Source organism: Pleurodeles waltl, unplaced genomic scaffold (assembly GCF_031143425.1).
Source record: "Pleurodeles waltl isolate 20211129_DDA unplaced genomic scaffold, aPleWal1.hap1.20221129 scaffold_91, whole genome shotgun sequence".
In the NCBI taxonomy this organism is placed as follows: Eukaryota; Metazoa; Chordata; class Amphibia; order Caudata; family Salamandridae; genus Pleurodeles; species Pleurodeles waltl.
This window is the reverse complement of record NW_027150403.1, coordinates 1699201-1718247: the sequence shown is the minus strand read 5'-3', so window position 1 is coordinate 1718247 and position 19047 is coordinate 1699201.

Genomic DNA, 19047 nt, shown 5'->3' with positions numbered 1-19047 from the left:
TCCTTCGACCGGGGTAAACCTGGATCTTGATCCGACGTCCATGGAGCCCTTCTCGGATACGATGGCTGGGAGGTCCCGGTCAACTTTTTACGTTCGGACTTAGTCTCTTTTTTGGATGTTTTTCTTTACCGGGACGAACCACGAAGTCAGGCCGGGTCGCGGTTGAGGCAAGCCGGCTAGAATTTCCGCGGCGGGTCGGTCCCTCTCTGGAGCTTTTTTCCAAAAATTCTCAAATCTTTTCCAAACTTCTGGGGCTTCACCCAGATGTTCTTTTAAGGTTCTTTTGGGGTCCACAGCTCACCCCAAGGGTCCAGAAGTTCTGTGATGGTCCTTGGGGGGTGCGGACTTCAACTCCCAGAATGCACCTGGCGCAAACTCCTTTTTGGCCACTGGACAGTGGTCAGCTGGTCGCTTTCTTCAGGAGCTGGTGCAGGGGACTCTGGTTTAGCAATTTTTCACCTGTAGCAAACAGGGAGTCCCTCCTTGAACCAGTTGAAGCCAGGCAAAGTCCTTCTTGTGGTGAAGCCCAAGTGTGCAGCTGGTGCAGTCCTTCTGAGTGCAGGGTCCAGGTGCAGGCCAGGGGTCCAGCAGGGCAGTCCTTCTTCTTCTTTAGTTCCTTTCTTGTTGAATTCTGGAGGGGATCTGAGGCGTGGGTGCAGGTCTGACAGTTTTATCCTTGCTCCTGGGTGAAAAGAAGGGGGGCCCTGGTTCTCCAATCAGGGACAGGGTCGTCCCCCTGTGATGACCACTTCCTGGGAAGTGTGGCAAAAATCCATCCCAGAAGGCAACAGTCTCTAAAAATCCAACATGGATGAATCTGATTTTTGGAGGTTACATCTGGCTGAGCCCACCCACTGGTGTGGCTAAAAATCATAACCACACCCCTCTCCTGCCCTCTCCTAATCTAATCAAGGGGGCACCTAGTTGTCTGGGGTTGCAGGATGTGGGGATGTTGCTGAGTGCTGCAAATGTCCTTCTCTGCCTTTGAAGACCAGTTTGGCAGCCCTCCCCCTTCCTGCCTCACCATCTGCTGAGGGGAGATTCTCTCCCCCAAGCACATTCCTTTGTGTGAAGCCTGGCCACTTCACACCTCATCAAGGCAGCCTGGCAGAAGCTGCTGCAGGCTGGCCAATCAGAGCACAGCAGCAAAAACAATGCAGAGCTGAAATTGGCAACTTTTTAGGTAAAGTCTAAACTTTTTACCTGGACAAGTTATATTAAATCCAACAACTGGAAGTTGTGGGATTTATTACAACAATCAATTTGATACCAAATTCTTGGTATGTAACATTTAAGGAGACTTTAAAATTTAAAATAAAGTCTGCCCATTCTAGCCTATGAAGGCCATTTACTTCAATGAGGGAAAAACGAATTTGGCTGTTTTTACCTCACCAGGGCTTATAAATCTATTTTTATAAAGTCCCTGCTTATAGTTACATGGCACCCAGCCCTAGGGGCACATAGGGCACACCTTAGGGGTGACTTATATGTAAAAATAAGGTAGTTTAAGACTTTGGAAGTACCTTTAATTCCAAAGTCGAATTTGCATATAACTTTAATTTAAAAGCAGCCAGCAAGGCAGGCTTGCTTTTAAAATGACACTGGGCACCTCAGCAATGCACCTAGGTGTGCACCACCTATGCTGTGGTCCCTAAACCTACATGCCCTACCATATACTAGGGACTTATAGGTAGGTTAACTTAGCCAATTATAATTAGCCTAATTTGCATATCCATTTTACTCAGAGCACAGGCCCTGGGACTGGTTAGCAGTACCCAGGGCACCATCAAAGTCAGGAAAACACCAGCATAAAGTGGAAAATGGGGGCAAAAAGTTAGGGGGCCTCTGCAATCAGCCCTGTTTTCCCACAGAGGCTCTCTCTCTAAGCGTGCCATAGCAATTGATGTTTTCTGTCAAGGATTTTTTGTTTGTCTCTAGCAAGGAAAGAGGTAGTCAAGATGCCCTGTGCCAGTGAGCTGAACTAGGGCACTGATGTGAAAAGCAGACCCTTTCTGGTAGTTGTTACCCTCTGCAAGTCCTGGACCCTTGCACCTTAGACTTCCAGACCAGAAGCACTGAAGGGCCTGCTAGCTCTTGAGCCAGAGGAGCATGCCTCTTGGATTCAAGCACACTTGCTCACTCAGCGCTCGATCAGGCTCGATCAGGCGAGATTTATAGTAGTGGCTCATAGGCCTGAAACACTCACCTGGGAGACGCGGGGTGGCTGATTTCCCGGAATGGCCCTTGATGGGGAAATCACCTCCTTTCCCCCGCCTCATTTCAGAATTGTGTGCAAGTCGCAAGACAGTGTTCAGGGGTTCATGGGTACTGCCTACTCCCAGCTGCCTCTCTGTCTTCTTCATGTAAATTGCAAGTCACGAGGAGGCACCATTGCCAATATGCTCTGCCCACCTAACCAAGAAACCCAGTTTGAGCTTGTCTGCCTGTGTTGTTGCAGGGGCAGTGTCTTCTTTGCCCAAAAGGTGGCAGGAGAGACTCACTTCAAACGATAGAATCAACTGCTTAAGTAGAAACCAGCATGGTAGTTACTGTCATAAAGTGCAGCTCTAACAGAAGGTGTGCCTGAGATGCCCCTTCCAGTAATACACAGAATTTTGATTGAGGGCCCAGCCGATGGGTTGGTGGATTTCTCCTCACATGCCACAGCAGCTTCCAAAGATAGTGGTGTGAGGAGCTGGCTGTGCAAACAGAGCAAGATTTAAGGTAAGAAAACACACCTGTTAGGAGTGGGATTTGAACCCACGCCTCCATGAAGAGACCAGAAGGTTCAGCTTCACTGAAGATCAAGCTCTCTTGAGTCTGGCACCTTAGACCACTCGGCCATCCTGACAGCCAAAACATTGTGCAGGTCTAACTCTTCAGTCTGCACTTGTTGATGCTGCCGCTTGCAATGTTCCTATCAAAGTCACAGCTTTAAAGGCCCCACAATATAACATGGCCAAGAAAAAAAAAAAAAAACAGAACAAGAAACAAGGCACATGCACGACCACCGAGGGATGCAGATAACTTTTTATCGTCCTGCAATAGTAAAGCACATTTTACACAGGTCACAAGTTTTTAAAGGTCATTTCTGTCTAAGTGTGCATTGAGAGAGACTGAGGTTTTAGTGAGCAAACACAAAAGCTACTGCTGCCCAGTGTCGAACCGGGGACCTTTTGCGTGTGAGGCAAAAGTGATAACCACTACACTACAGAAACAAGCTTGCTGGCTTGACTGAAGGAGCACAGTTCCCCTCATATGTTTGCCCGATTTCCTCTATACTTGATCAGCAGTTGCTCAGAATGCGAGGGGTAAGTGTGAAAATTGCAGCAGTGTCAGCCAGCATGCATACACTCAGACGTCCTGAAAAGTCACAGCTGCGGGCAGAGACAGACAAATATCTGATGCCTAAATGCCAGGAACGCAAGCCTGTGAAATCATCACACAGGGCGCACTGAGAGCAAGCAGGAAGGAAGCCAAGGCATTGTAATCCATTTTTCGCCTGAGGAAAAAATATGTTTTGCGCAACAATGCTTTGAGTGGAATTGGAAATGTTGAGGGGTTGTGTATTTTGAGCAGGATTTGATTGTTTTCCGCTAAAATGGGCTTGTCCGGGATTTGAACCCGGGACTTCTCGCACCCGAAGCGAGAATCATACCCCTAGACCAACGAGCGTGGGCACAGAAGCGCTACAGCTCCCACCCTGCTCCGAGGGTTGGTGGCAGAGAGTGGGAGACTACATCCCAAAGCAATAAACGCCACATGGTGCTCTCTTCTGCAGTATGACTAGAGTCATTTGCATGGCCGTCATCGAACATGACATAAAAAGCCTCTATCCTTTAGACATTTTGTCCCAGATTTACAAGAAAATGACTGAGCGCGACGCTGTGCCAAATTTGCAAACCCCACGCTCCGTCATTTTCAAAATGCAGGGAAGCGCCGTATTTAGTAGAATACAGCGCACCCCTGTGCTTCCCCCTGCGCCAGCTCTAAATTAGCTGCTGAGCGCCAACGCAGCCGTTCTTGCACCATGGTACAAGGATGACTGCGTTGAGGGGGAAATTGTTTTTGTGCAGGAAGGGACACCTTCCTGGCCAAAAGAAAAATCTTCAATGGTGATTTGCTCTTACTTCTATGTGTGCTGCAGAATGCAGCACACATAGAAAGAGAAAAAACGAGGAGAAATGAAAACATTTCTCCTCAGTGCGCTACTTTAACGATACCCCTGGGATGGCATTGGATTTTGGCGCTGACGCAGATTTACGACAACTCCTAAATCTGGAGCAGCATCAAAATGCTATGGTGTTGCTGTGGCACACTCACAGCAACACCCATTGCAGGCCCCTTCCAGGGAAAGCGCTGAATGCTAAGGTGCCGTATTTACAAGGTGGTGTTAAGCCACAAAAAGTGGCTGAACGCCATCTTGTAAATACCGCGCAGTGCATAGTGCCACTGGGGCGTCACTAAAAGTGATGCTCCGTTGGCGATTGGGCCTTGTAAGTCTGGCACCTTATTTGCTCAAGGTGTGTGTTCTTGGTGAGGGCAGGAAAGCTATTTTCGCTCTCATACCTTCCTTCCTTGGCTGGCTTGAATTCGGTAGGCTCAGGCTTCAATGCAAAGGTCAAACAGTGAGCAACTGACTGACGTAAGCTGGCGCAACTCCTCTTGGTGAGCTGTGACAGATGCCCCAGGAGCGTAGTACCTCACGATGGTGAGGGATAGACACAGTCTCTTTTATCTCAGCTCGCCTGTCAGCTGAGTCAGGAAATGCAAATACTGGGAAAAAGCCCAGCAACTTGCTGTTTTTGCTTGGCTTCGAACCAGGGACCTTTTGCATGTGAGGTGCGCATGATAAAAACTACACTACACAAACAGACACACTTGCCGGTTTGCTTCATGTGGCTATGCATTGTACTGGAACCACCACACTATGGAAACAGACACACCTGCTTGCTTTATGTGGCTCTGCATTGGACTGGGATGCAAGGACTGAGGGCCAATGTTCATGACGCTTTAAGCTGAGCCTTCCGGAACACGATCTCTTGCCTTGGAAGAAAGGAACTGGCATCACTTTCATTCCAAGAGGTGATTTCAGAACTGGACCCAAAATTACCATGGAGAAGCACTGTGCATTTAATGTTCCTATGAGCACTGCTGCTCCAGCACAGAAAAGCAGTTGCAAAGAAATCTCGCATACCTTCATGATGCTGAACCGTCTCAACGCAGGTATAAAGCATGTACTGCATTGCAACATGACATCTTACAAGAGTGAAAAGCAGAAATACTCCTGTTTAAAACACAGACTGAACCTATAAAGGTAAGGGTTTGTCTGGGATTTGCACCAAGGTCCTCTCACACCCGAAGCGAGAATCATACCCCTACACCAACTAGACTGCTGCTGCAGAGGAATTTGAAACATCTTCTGAAGCGTCTTTCAGGAAAGCAGGGCCATTTGGAGGCTCTCTCTCTAAGCGTGCCATAGCAATTGATGTTTTCTGTCAAGGATTTTTTGTTTGTCTATAGCAAGGCAAGAGGTAGTCAAAATGCCCTGTGCCAGTGATGAAGCAGAAAATGAAGGTTTTACATTTATTAACACGTAAACGTAGTGTGAAATAATCATGTGTGACTTTAACCGAACTAATAAAGATTGTACGGGGACAAAATGTGCCCTTAGAGTAGTTTGCCAACATTTATAAGCGTGCTTTATATAACGTGGTGTATTAGAATTGCACTAATCCGACATAATCATAAACGTGTGCTATGATTTGCTTGTTTGAAATGTTTTAGCTTAGCATTACTTTAGTGGAGGCTTTGGCCTAGTGGCCTGGTCTCACGGTTTAGATGCTGTTATTTTTCCAATGTGCTATTAAACGTGTACTTTTGCTTGAAGCTGTACTTTTCCACTGAGATCGTTCACATGCTTATCTTAAGGTTTCGTGCCAGCCTGGCATATTTTCTCTTTACTCCAAGGTCAATCTGCAGGTGCGGACAATGGAAGCTCTGAAAGTGAGTTAATTGGTATAAAATGTTGCAACTTGCGTACCCATCTCCAAGGATAATGTATGCTTAAGTAAAAGCTTGAGAACTGCCGTTTTTGATTGGACAATTTGAAGCTAACCTATGAACCCTCCAATGGAAGACCCTACTGGATTTGAACTGTTGTCTATAAAAACCAGGTGCACGAGAAGAAATTAGATCATTACGGCCATTATTGGACGTCCCGCCATTTTGCAGACTTCGTAGCTATTATGGCCCACTTTGCTGCGACGCCATTTTGAAAGAGACTTTGATGCTTTCTCTAATCGAGAGAAAGAGACTTTAATGATTCTTGCCCTAGAGACTTTAACTTTGATCCCTTGCATGAAGTAGTAGTTTTATTTTGCCGCCGTGAGGCAACTGCCCCGTCCACCCCTGCCCCTTTTTTGCCCCGTCCCATGCTGATCGAGAAACGGTACCTGTGAGACGAAGACTTCCTTGATTGCTGATCGTAATTGGTAAATATGAAAGTAAATTGTAAAATTGCATTGTGTTTCCTTTAGGTAACCAACTGCTGATTTTGATAAGAGTCCTAGTTAGGAGTTTTTCTAAATTAATGTTGCTAAATTGTTTTCGCATGAAGTCCCACATGCCGATGCTAATTTGAGGTTAGATGAGGATTCCTTTTGTTGCACGATGCAATTTGAGACCTTGTTATGCTGACTAAATGTATGCAATTAGCTCATTACAGATTATCGTATTAGTGATTTGCATTGCTATTATCGAATGCCTTGTTATTCAAATGCTAAATAGATTGCACTTGTTTCGCCGCTATGGACAGCTATTAATGTTCATTTATGTTTATCATTTGGTGTTGAGACACATCTATATTGTGCTAGCTTTGTTAATATAGGGAAATAAAATTCACTAACTTTGAATAAACTGGTGTGGTTATTCCTGACTGAAAGGTCAGGGTTTGCCGAAATGTATTCTGGATTAATTGTCAAGTGTTATGTTGATCAAGGTATTGCTTATGTTCGTTATTAATTATTGATTTAAGGAAATTGATTGATATAGAGTACAGAGAGTCCCACTTAGTCAAAAGATTCATCGGCCTAAAGAGCGTCCGAACCCAGGTAAAATTATTAGTACGGACCGCTCTATCAGTAGATGGTAGCAGAGGACGGTTTCGTCTTTTGGGACCCCACTCGAGAAGTTGAATAAGATTTTTCTTGGATAAAATAGATTGACAGAATGATGATGGGCTAGGTCCACCGCGACTTTCCCGGGATCTCGGAGCTTGCGAATGGAGAGAATGGAGGTGTGGATTCGGCGTTGGCGGTACTAGTGATGGTATGAGTGAAGTTAGGGTTTTGCGCTTGCACAGCTTATTGCCGCAGGGTGTGTGAAAAGGTTGCGAGGATTTTTCTTTTTAGAAGTAGAGAAGTCGTCGAACTTCATAGAAATAGCGGAGGTGCGACTCCGAGTGTGAGAGTAGGGAAGTCGTCGAACTTCATGTGCATGTGGCGCTTTGTGCATAAAAAGGTCCACGTGGTTGTTGTTGTTGAGACGGGCCCTGCGAGGTCAAGAGACTCCGGAGTATGTTGATCCATGTTGTGGTCTGGGCGGTTTAGTAGGTTGATCGGGCGTGGTCAACGAGTCGGTACGTGTGTAAGGGAGTGAAAGAAACTTCGACTTCGGGCTTTGACAAGATTCTAAGTGCACTAGAACAGATCATTGACAAGTTGAGAGTAGGTCTGCGGGTAAGATTTGCTTGCGAACGTGGGGACCGAGAAAGATGGAATAACTGCCGAGGCTAGTGAAAAATCCCTAAGGTCCTGAAGCGATTGTGTTACCCTTCCTGTAGTAAACCGACAGATCTGTTTTAGTTTTTGGTAGCTCACGATACATGCAAGAAGTTGTTACGAGAGGAGGTGAGTGAAGGAAGACTAGCCGCGAGGCTTTGTCAGCCGCAGTGTGTGTGAGTGTAACGTCACTAGGAGCCGCGCTGGGATAGGTTGGTTGCAGAGAAGGGTCGCGCACGGATTGGACGCAGTCCGTGGGACTCGATTGGAAGGGGAAAGGCAAGCGAAGAGTATTCCGGGAATTAAAGTAACCTATTGATTACAAACTTTGTGAAAAAAAAAAACGAGAGAAAATGAAATTCTTTAAAGCATTAAGGAGTGCGATGAAGGGGGAGTCTTACATTAAAGCGAGCGTAGGAGAAGAGACGCCACCCGAAGGTACACCAGCTTACATTGTAATGGAGGAAAAAGGGGTAGCTCCGTGCCTTTGGTTAAAGCAGTGGCACAAACTGACAGAGAAACATGGGAGCGTAGCGTTCCCGATACATGGGACATTCAATATAAGGATCCTAGAGAATTTGAGATTCACGATGTACGACATGAAGGTGCCTCCAAGGCCAGTCCAGTTTGAGGCTCTAGCGATTTGGGAACTAATGGCCAGACAGCAACAGCAGAAGAAGTTTGAGACCAGGATGAGAAAGGTAGAAAAGACACTAGCGGATGCTAGGTGGGATAATGCACAGAAGGTGTGGAGGTCAGATGTATTGCAGGGGATAAAATTGTTTCCCGCAATTACTAAGGAAGAAGGGGAGGCAGGTAAGAAAGCTACCTGTAAGACAGACAGGAAGTGTTCCAAGGATAGAGAGGACGAGGAAAAGTTGAGAAGAGAAGAGGAGTTAGAGGATGAGGAGTTAATAATGCAATTGCTGAACGACCGTCCACCACCTTATGCGGAGAATGGACAAGATCCAAGTACCAGTTCTGCCCCTCCGGCACCGGTACGGAACAGTGAAACCCAGAGTTCAGGAGCGTCATCGGGATCTAAGGACCCGAGTTTATTGTTCACCCCGCAGATACCGCAGGTTAGGAGAATATATCCAGATGTGCCCATGTTGAAACCAGCAGAAAATTATCAGCCGTAGATGCCAGGGTACTACAGCAGTGACAACAGTGGAGGAATGATTCTAGATCCAACCGTAAGGGGAGTACAGAATGGTCACAACCCGACATTGGCACAAGTTGAATCAACTCAGTTTTTGATGCCCCAAAAGCAGATGCAGGGGGGAAACGCACATGCTCAAATGACGGGGAGTCAGATGGGCATGCCGGCAATGATGTGGGAATGAACATGCCTCAGAACATGGGAAATGGACAAAACCCAGATGCGATATCACTACCCATCACTGTAGGTCCACCGGTACCTTTGTATAGTCAGCCTAACTTAGGTATGAGCGGTCAGGGATCAATGCTGCAGAATGGGACCGAAAGGAGTTGCATAGAAAACACTCCAGGGATAACTCCGATAGCGGCTCAGCCAAATGGATCTGGGTCCTTGATGGAGTTTAGTCCCATGTGTGCTCAGTCAACACTGGTGAGGTCGAGCCCCCCACTGATAATACCTCTAACATCGAACACTGAAAAGTTGCCGCAACCATCAATGGCAGTCGATGTGAACGCTACACTGATGGGGGTAAATGCGCAACAGCTGACACAGTGGTTCAACAGTTTGAATTCCCACACAGGGCTCAGCCAGTGGGAAAGGAGAAGATTATCTGAATAGGATGAGGTTAAACATGGAAGCACAAGAATTGGTGGAAGGGACTATGGGTGTGAATAGGTTAGAGTCCTACTCGGAAGAAGAATTGAGGTATCTATGTCCAAAGATTACGAAGGAAGTGGACAAGGTACATAAAAGCTTGCAGGAAATAGCCGACAAAAATGGGGTTGACATAGACAAGACAAAACATTTGAGCAGGAGCTACAGGCTGGATTTTGGGGCCACAGATTTTGAACATATGAGGTCAGCAGGCATGAAGGCGCACCTTAGAGAATTGCTGCAGAGTGCACAAGTGTGGAGGTGCTTAGACAAGTGGTTAAGCAGGTGGGTAAAGAGAAAGGAAAAGAGGAGGGACAGTGCTACAGAGCATAATGAGAAAAGACCACAAAGCAGCGAGACAGTAACCATGTTACCAATGAGGGAGACAGCAGGGGGAAAATTAATATATGTACCATGGCACAGAAGCGATATTCAGTCTTTTACGGACGATTTTCCCAAACTGAGAGAGAAACCGATCGAATGGTATCAACAGACTGATAGGTTTGTGAAGCTTGCAAAATGTCTCTGGGAAGACCTGAACACTCTCTTTGAGATTGTGGTTCCGGCAGATTTGTGGGAGGATTGCAAAAGAGCTGTAGGTTGGCCGACAAGTGAACCAGAGAGAGACAGGGAGACGGGTGCACCATCACCTATGGTGATGAGCTTGTACTATAAGGTGATTGAGCATTTGAAGACGAAGGTTGCCGCAAAAAATGTGGATTGGCAGAAGATTGATCGAACTGCCCAAGAGGCTAAAGAATCGATTCATAGTTACTATGAGAGGTTGTTGAAGGCGTTTAAGAACTACAGTGGCACAGAGACAATAGAGGCAAAGGACATGCTTCATTTTGTGTTCAGATTTGTGGAAGGGCTGAGACCAGAGATAAGCCAGATGATAAAGTCGCATTTGATTTGCTGGCAGTCTAAACCGATTGACGAAGTCTTGAATTATGCGAAATACTGTAGCGACGAATTTGAAGTGAAACAGAAAAGGTTGAAAGAGAAGGTGATGATGATGCAGCTTAAGGCAGCTCAGACAGGTTTGCAAGGTCTGCAAGGGTTGCAAGGGTTCCAACAGCAGATACCGCAACCGCAGCCGCAGTTACAGGGAAACACGGCGTTTCAGCCACAGGCCAGAGGCAGAGGAAGAGGAGGTTTTGCGAATAATGGTCCGGATTTGAACACTGTTGTGACGGGTGTGCAGGCAATGAAGAAGGTGATGCTGTGTCACACGTGCGGAATCGTAGGTCATTGGAAACGCGAGTGCCCGATGGTGGTGCAGGAAGGTGCAGGTGCAGGTGCAGGTATTGGTCAGCAAAACAATGATGTCAATGCATTTCAGACAATGAGGGGACCGAAAATGAGAGGTCCAAACCCAAATTTTCAGACCATAAATCAATTGCAGGGATTACAACCTATGCAGCCGCAGCAGATGCAGATGCCCCGTGTGCAGATGACGCAAATGCAGCCAATGCAACAGCAGTTACCCATGGTACCTAATCAGCAAATGCAAATACCCTTGGCACCAATGAGTCAGCAGCAAGTGATGGTTCCTCCACAGGTCTCGGGTCAGGTAATGAGTACAAATGGCACCGTACAACAGTTCCCAGTACACAGTGAGAGTGGAATAAACAATGTATGGGAGAGTGAAGGCTCAGAAGAAGAAGGAGATTGTGTGCTTGCAGCATCCTTGGAAGTTGATCAAAAGGGTCCGTACGTAGAGGGAAGAGTAATGGGTCATCGTGTTTCATTCTTGGTTGACACAGGAGCCACACGTTCAACTGTTAAGAGCAGTGAAGTACCAAATTTGCCACTCTCAGGGAGGACAGTTCAAGTGGTGGGAGTAGCAAATAGGCACCTGACGAACCCAATAACAGATCCGGTACCAGTCAGCATCGGTAACTATCAAGGGGTGCATCAGTTTGTGGTATGTGACTCAAGCCCGATAGCACTGTTAGGAAGAGACCTATTGTGCAAATTGGGTTGTTCGATCATGTGTTCGAACGAAGGAATAACAATCCAGACGAGCAGTGATGGTGAAGAAGAGGACAGCGTAGAGGGGGATGAGATGGAAACTGTCGATGAAGACTATCCTCTGATTTGTCTTTTCCCGATGATAACTGAAGAAGATATTCCAGCTGAATTACGGGAAACAGTCGGAAAGGAAGTGTGGGATATGACAGGGAAAGAGGTGGGATTGATGAAAGGAGTGGAACCAGTGAAAGTGACTGTAAATCCCAATGCAATCTTTCCCCAGACCCCACAATACCACATGGCACAAGACACCCTCATGAAAGTTGCTCAACTTATTGACGAATTTGTAAAACAGGGGGTACTGAAAGAAGTGTTAAGCAGTCCATGTAATTCACCAATAATGGGACTAATAAAGCCAAGTGGAAAGGTCCGACTTGTGCAGGACTTGAGAAAAATAAATGACATCATAGTCAAGTGCTGCACTGTCGTACCGAATCCAGCTGTGATAATGTTTCAAGTCCATTGCGATGCTGAGTGGTTCTCAGTCATCGATTTGTCACAAGCGTTCTTCTCGGTGCCTCTTCATGAGGACATCCAATTTCTCTTTTGTTTCAAATTCCTAGACAGAGTGTACAGTTGGTGTCGAATTCCTCAAGGGTTTTCTGAGTCACCGTCAATCTTCAATCAGATTCTAAAGAAAGATTTGGAAGCGTTAGAATTGCCGTTCGAGTCAACCCTAGTACAGTACATTGATGACTTACTGGTTGCATCAAAGACAGAAAGTGGCTGCACAGCCGATACCATTGCTCTGTTGAATCATTTGGGAAGGAATGGACATAAGGTGTCTCCTTCCAAATTGCAGTTCTGTCAGAAGAAAGTGAAATACTTGGGTCACCAAATAGAGAAAGGGTCACGGAGAATAATGAAGGAAAGAATAACAAGCGTACTTCAAATGAGTCCACCAAAGACAAGGAGGGAGGTGAGGAAGTTTTTGGGAATGGTGGGCTACTGTCGCCAGTGGATTCCCAACTTCTCAACTCTAGCAAAGCCTTTACTGAAACTGACCCAGAAGGATGCTTTGGATCAAATTGAGTTGAAAGGAGATGAGATGGATGCTTTTGTTGAATTGAAAGAGTGCATGTGCAGGGCTACAGCTTTAGGTATGCCTGATTACACAAAGCCTTTCACATTGTTTTGCCACGAACGTGATGCATGTTCTTTGTCTGTCTTGACTCAAGCCCATGGTGGCGTAAACAGACCAGTAGCGTATTTTTCAGCTACTTTGGATCCGGTCACAGCAGCACTTCCAGGGTGTTTGCGCGCCGTAGCAGCAGTTGGTATCAGCCTCACTCAGAGTGAAGGAATAGTGATGGGACACCCAGTAACAGTCATGGTCCCTCACTCAGTTGAGATACTTTTGACCCGCTCCCGAACGCAACACATGACCGGAGCAAGACTCACAAGGTATGAAACGATAATTCTGGGTTCACCGAATGTGCAGCTGAAAAGGTGCACTACGTTGAATCCAGCAACCTTGCTCCCTGGAGAAAATGCTGAAATTGAGAACGCTGAAGACGTCGAGCATGACTGCCTTCAGGTGACTGAATTTTGCACAAAACCTCGACCGGACATTAAGGATACTAAGCTTGATGAAAATGACCAAATTCTTTTTGTTGATGGTTCATGTCTAAGAGACAGGATGGGGATTTTGAAAGCAGGATATGCTGTATGTACTGTAACAGGGGTCTTGGAAGCGGGATGGCTTCAAGGAGTCTATTCTGCACAAGTAGCAGAACTTGTAGCCCTTACCAGAGCATGTCAACTGTCTGCATTGATGAAAGTCACCATTTACACTGATAGTCAATACGGGTTTGGGATTGTGCATGACTTTGGACAACTATGGTCACAGAGAGGTTTCCTGACTTCTTCAGGATCCCCAGTGAAGAACGGGGAGAGGATAAGGGAATTGTTACACGCCATTCAAATGCCAGCCGAAGTTGCAGTGGTAAAGTGTAGTGCTCACACGAAAGGACAGGACTATGTTTCTCTGGGAAATGCATATGCGGATCAAGTCGCAAGATTTTGTGCCTTGAACTGTATATTACTCAGGGATTAATGGAATTTGATAAGTGAACCAGAACTCGAACCAGCTGAAGCATTTGCCTTGAAGGTCGTGGATACAATGGATGAACTAAAAGCATTACAGAATAGCGTCAGGGAGGATGAAAGAGCTTCCTGGATTAAGTCACAATGTACAAGGAGACCAGATGAGTTATGGGTTTCAAATGAGGGAAAATTTGTTTTACCAAATAGTCTCTTATCGCAGCTAGCGCGGTTCTATCATGGGCAGGCTCACCTAGGGAGAGATGCCATGATAAGATTGTTCAAAACTGATTGGTTTAACCCCAGATTCCGTCAAGTTGCAGAAGCAGTTTGCCATCGTTGTGTCATTTGTCAGCAGATGAACCCAGGCAAGGGAACGGTTGTGAACGTGAGCCACATTGGCAGGGCGGGTGGCCCGTTCAGCAGAATGCAGATGGACTTTATTGAGATGCCTGTGCATGGGGGTCTGAAGTATGTGTTGGTGATTGTGTGCATTTTTAGTCACTGGATTGAAGCATACCCCACACGTAGAAATGACAGCCTTACAGTTGCAAAACTATTGTTGAGGGAGTTGATACCACGTTTCGGATTCCCGATCTCTTTAGAATCAGATAGATAAAGTCACTTCAATAACGAGGTGATAAAGTTACTTTGCGCAGCGCTGAACATTGAGCAAAAACTGCATTGTAGCTATCGCCCTGAAGCCTCAGGACTGGTGGAACAGATGAATGGTACACTGAAATCAAGAATGGCGAAAATATGTGCATCGACAAATTTGAAATGGCCTGACGCATTGCCTTTGGTGTTAATGTCAATGAGAAACACCCCTGACAGAAAGACTGGATTGTCCCCGCACGAAATTCTCATGGGCAGGGCCATGAGACTTCCTGCAGTTCCCGCAAACGCGCTTTTGAATATTACAGATGATATGGTGTTAGACTACTGCAAAGGTCTGGCTGACGTGGTTCGCTCTTTCTCTAACCAGGTGGAAGCAACCACCTTGTCACCGATCCAAGGTCCAGGACACACACTGAAAGCAGGTGACTGGGTCGTGATAAAGAAGCATGTGAGGAAGTCGTGTCTGGAACCCCGTTGGAAAGGCCCTTTCCAAGTGATCCTGACGACCACTACCGCTGTGAAGTGTGCGGGAGTTCCCAACTGGATTCACGCCAGTCATACAAAGAAGGTGTTGTGTCCCACAGATGAGGAAGTTGAAGCACTGAAACTGCCAGTACCTGATAACAAAGTGCCGAGCGCTGAGACAGAGCAAAACAGAACTAGAAGCGAACAGGCAGAAATAGAAGAGAGAGAAATATTCTCTGAGGACGAAACAACCGATTCACTTGGGGAAGACCAAGGAGAAACCTCAGACAGCGACGAAGCAGCTGAAGGTAGCAAAGAGCCTGAAGCAGCTGAAGGTAACAAAGAGCCTGAAGCAGCTGAAGGTAACAAAGAGCCTGAAGAAAGTAACGGTGACAAAGGGCTCGAAAGAGGTGAAGAAGCAGGAGAGCCTGATCAGAGGAGGGCTTTCCCAGAAGCAGACGGTACAGAAAAAGAAAAGAAAAACCTGATTGACTCCCCAGAAGGAGGGGACAAGGCAGAACAGAACGAAACTGTTCAAACTTCCTTAGAAGAGATCGCAGGTCCATCAAGTGGACACAGTGCAAAGAGAAGACCAAATATATCACCAGTAAAACTAAGAACTAGAGAAACGTTGAACGACAGTGAAGGGCCAAGAGTGAAAGAGAAAAGAAAGGAAGTGTCTGTCGTGGTACCAACATCAAGTGAAGAAAAAGACTTGGCCAAAGAGGAAAGTACCAGTGAGGCAGAATCGAAGAGAGATGCAAAATTGAAAAGGAAAAGGATACCAAACAGGAGATATTCCGGTCCAGAATGGGCATATGTAGTCAATGACGATTGGACCGACGAATTTGTATCTCTTAGCCTCGAGAACGAAGAAGAAGAGATACCAATAGAAAAGAAAAGTTTTATGGACACTATTGATTGAAAGGGTGATAAATGACATTGCTTGCTATAATCTAACGTGATACAACCAGCTGAGACATTGCTAAACCGGATGAGACATTTGCTAACTTGATAAGACTTTGATAACCTGATTGACTCTTAAACCCGATTTGAGACAACATTGCTAACTGATAAAAGACTGAGTTATTGCCGAATTGAGACAAATGCTGCTAACCGATAAGTGACTGGGCTCCTGAAGAAAACTGTGTGAACATTGCGCTCGTTCAGCTTTGTAACTAATTGCTAAATCGTTTCTTTATAAGTGCTTCTAGCTCTCTGATTCTATACAGATCATGACTAAGTACGCTACATAAAACAGTAGAGTGAAATATTGTAAATATGCGTGTATAGGCTTGATAACTGCATGTGTACTAATAATAATGGCAATAGTGCTTGCAACGCGTGGTAAGGGTGAGAATGAGAAAATTGATGCTTCTACTTCTGCTCCTGTTATTGTCACTGAACTAACCGCATTGAAAAGACTAGAATTAGATGAGAGACACTTGCATGATAAGAAGGAACTTTCGTATAATGTTTTCTATCGCCTACTAACAGAATATGTTGAGACTATGGATGCGAAAGATTGTTATGTGTGTACACAGATACCGACATCGGTAACGGAAGGGGTGACTTATCACCACATGCCTCTTACATATGGGATTACATGTAGTTTAGTAACTTCTAGATTTTATGGTCAAACTAACATACAGTATTTTTATTCAAATTATGATGTTACCTTTGCATATGTTCCTATAATAACGCAACTAAGCCAGATTGCTAACAATTGGGATGCTAAAATAATGAGGGAATTTTTCGAGCCAATGCAACCTTTTGAAACAGCTCACGCTCATAGGGAAAACCTTACCTGCTCGCTCTCTGCAGTAGAAATAAGCTTTTTAGATCGCACAGATGATAGAAGGGCACAAATGAATGCGAAATTAGAAAAAGAGCTAAGTAAGAGGACTTCAGTAGATAATTATGCTTTTGCCGCAATAAAAACACAAGGAAAAATAGCTTTAGACGCTTGGCATGTAGGGAAATTTTGTATATATCGTGGTGAATCTTATTATGATAACATTTTCGTGGGAGCGAGTGAATGTAAACATACGTTTATCTTTAAGGCCAAATGGACATTCATGCTGAACGGACTTGACCCTGTCATACCTGGTGTATATTACATTTGTGGGCATAATGCCTATTATCGTCTTCCAAAGGGATGGTGGGGGAGATGTTATTTGGGTACAGTGTTCCCAAAGGTTTATCAACTGGATGACCTATCGGTGATTCCAAAGACGACTGGATCTCATCGTATCCAGAAAAGAGAGACCGCAGCTGCTGTGGTAGGAGATATATTTGGAGCCATGATTCCTTCATTGGGAGTTGTGTTGAATTCCATCAAAATAAGAAAGTTGTCTACTATAGTGGATAACATGTTGACAAAGTTTTCAGGTGCTATAATCCTGATGGATGCTGAACTTGCAGCAGAAAGAGCTATGACTCTTCAAAACAGGCTTGCCCTAGACATTCTTTTTGCAAAGGATGGCGGCGTTTGCAAAATGCTTGGTGCGCGTCACTGTTGCACGTATATACCAGACAACAGTGTGAAGATTAAAACAATGCTTGCAAATCTAACAAAAGAGAGTGCAGACTTGAAGGAATTGAAAGAACCAGGAGTTTGGGAGAAGGTTGGAAAGGGAGTTGCTTCAGTGGGAAATTGGCTTGGTGGCATTTGGAATGGAATATTACTAAAAATAATACAGGGAATACTAATAGTACTAATTTGCATCTTTGGGATTTGGGGAATAAAGAAGGGAATACTAATGATCATGGCAAGAATTAAGAGAAGGAAGGAAGAGAAAATGATGAAAAGAATGGCAGAAGAATACAAGGCAAGAACAAGGGGAACTAAAAGGCAAAGAGAACTGACAGAATTTTAATGGAATAAAATTTGTGGGAATAGTTTTGTGTGATGACAAATAGTCATCAGAGGAGGGATTGATGACGCAGAAATGAAGGTTTTACATTTATTAGCGCATAAACGTAGTGCCGCAATAATCAAGTGTGACTTTAACCGAACTAATAATGATTGTACGGGGACAAATGTGCCCTCAGAGTAGTTCGCCAACATTTATAAGCGTGCTTTATATAACGTGATGTATTAGAATTGTACTAATCTGGCATAACCGTAAACGTGTGCCATGATTTGCTTGTTTGAAATGTTTTAACTTAGCATAACTTTAGTGGAGGCTTCGGCCTAGTTGCCTTGTCTCACGGTTTAGATGCTCGTGTTTTTCTAATGTGCTAATAAAACGTGTATTCCTGCTTGAAGCTGTACTTTTCCAGTGAGATCGGTTCACATGCTTATCTTTAAGGTTTCGTGCCAGCCTGGCATCTTCTTCTTTGCTCCAAGGTCAATCTGCAGGTGCAGACAATGGAAGCTCTGAAAGTGAGTTAATTGGTAAAATATGTTGCAACTTACGTTCCCGACTCCAAGGATAATGTATGCCTAGGTAGAAGCTTGTGAATTGTTGTTTTTGATTGGACAATTTGAAGCCAACCTATGAACCCTCCAATGGAAGACCCTACTGGACTTGAACTGTTGTTTATTTAAACCCGGTGCACAAGAAGAAAGCAGCCATTAGCCATTAGCCATCGGACATTAGCCATTCCATTGCAGCCATTATGGCCCATCTTGCCGACCTCGTCATTTTGCCATCTTCTACGATGCCAATTGATGTTCGACGCCATTTTGAATGAGACTTTGATGCTTTCTCTAATCGAGAGAAAGAGACTTTAAGTAATTCTCGCCCTAGAGACTTTAACTTTGATCTGCCCCTTTGCATAAAGTAGTAGTTTTGTCCTTTTATCTTGCCGCTGTGAGGCAATTGCCCTGTCCACCCTGCCCCCTTTGCCCCGTCCCATGCAGATCGAAACCGGTACCTGTGAGACGAAGACTTCCTTGAATGCTGATTGAATTTGGTAAATATGAAAGGAAAATGTACAATTGCATTGTGTTTCTTTTTAGGTAACCAACTGCTGATTTTTTATAAGAGCCCTAGTTAGGAGTTTTCCAAATCAATGTTGCTAAATTGTTTTTGCATGAAGTCCCACATGCAGATGCTAATTTGAGGTTAGATGAGGGTTCATTTGTTGCACGATGCAATTTGAGACCTTGTTATGCTGACTAATGTATGCAATTAGCTCATTACAGATTATAGTTTTAGTGGTTTGCGTTGCTATTATCGAATGCATTGTTATTCAAATGCTGCATAGATTGCATCTTTTCCGCCGTTATGGACAGCTATTAATGTTCATTTACATATATCATTTGGTGTTGAGACACATTTA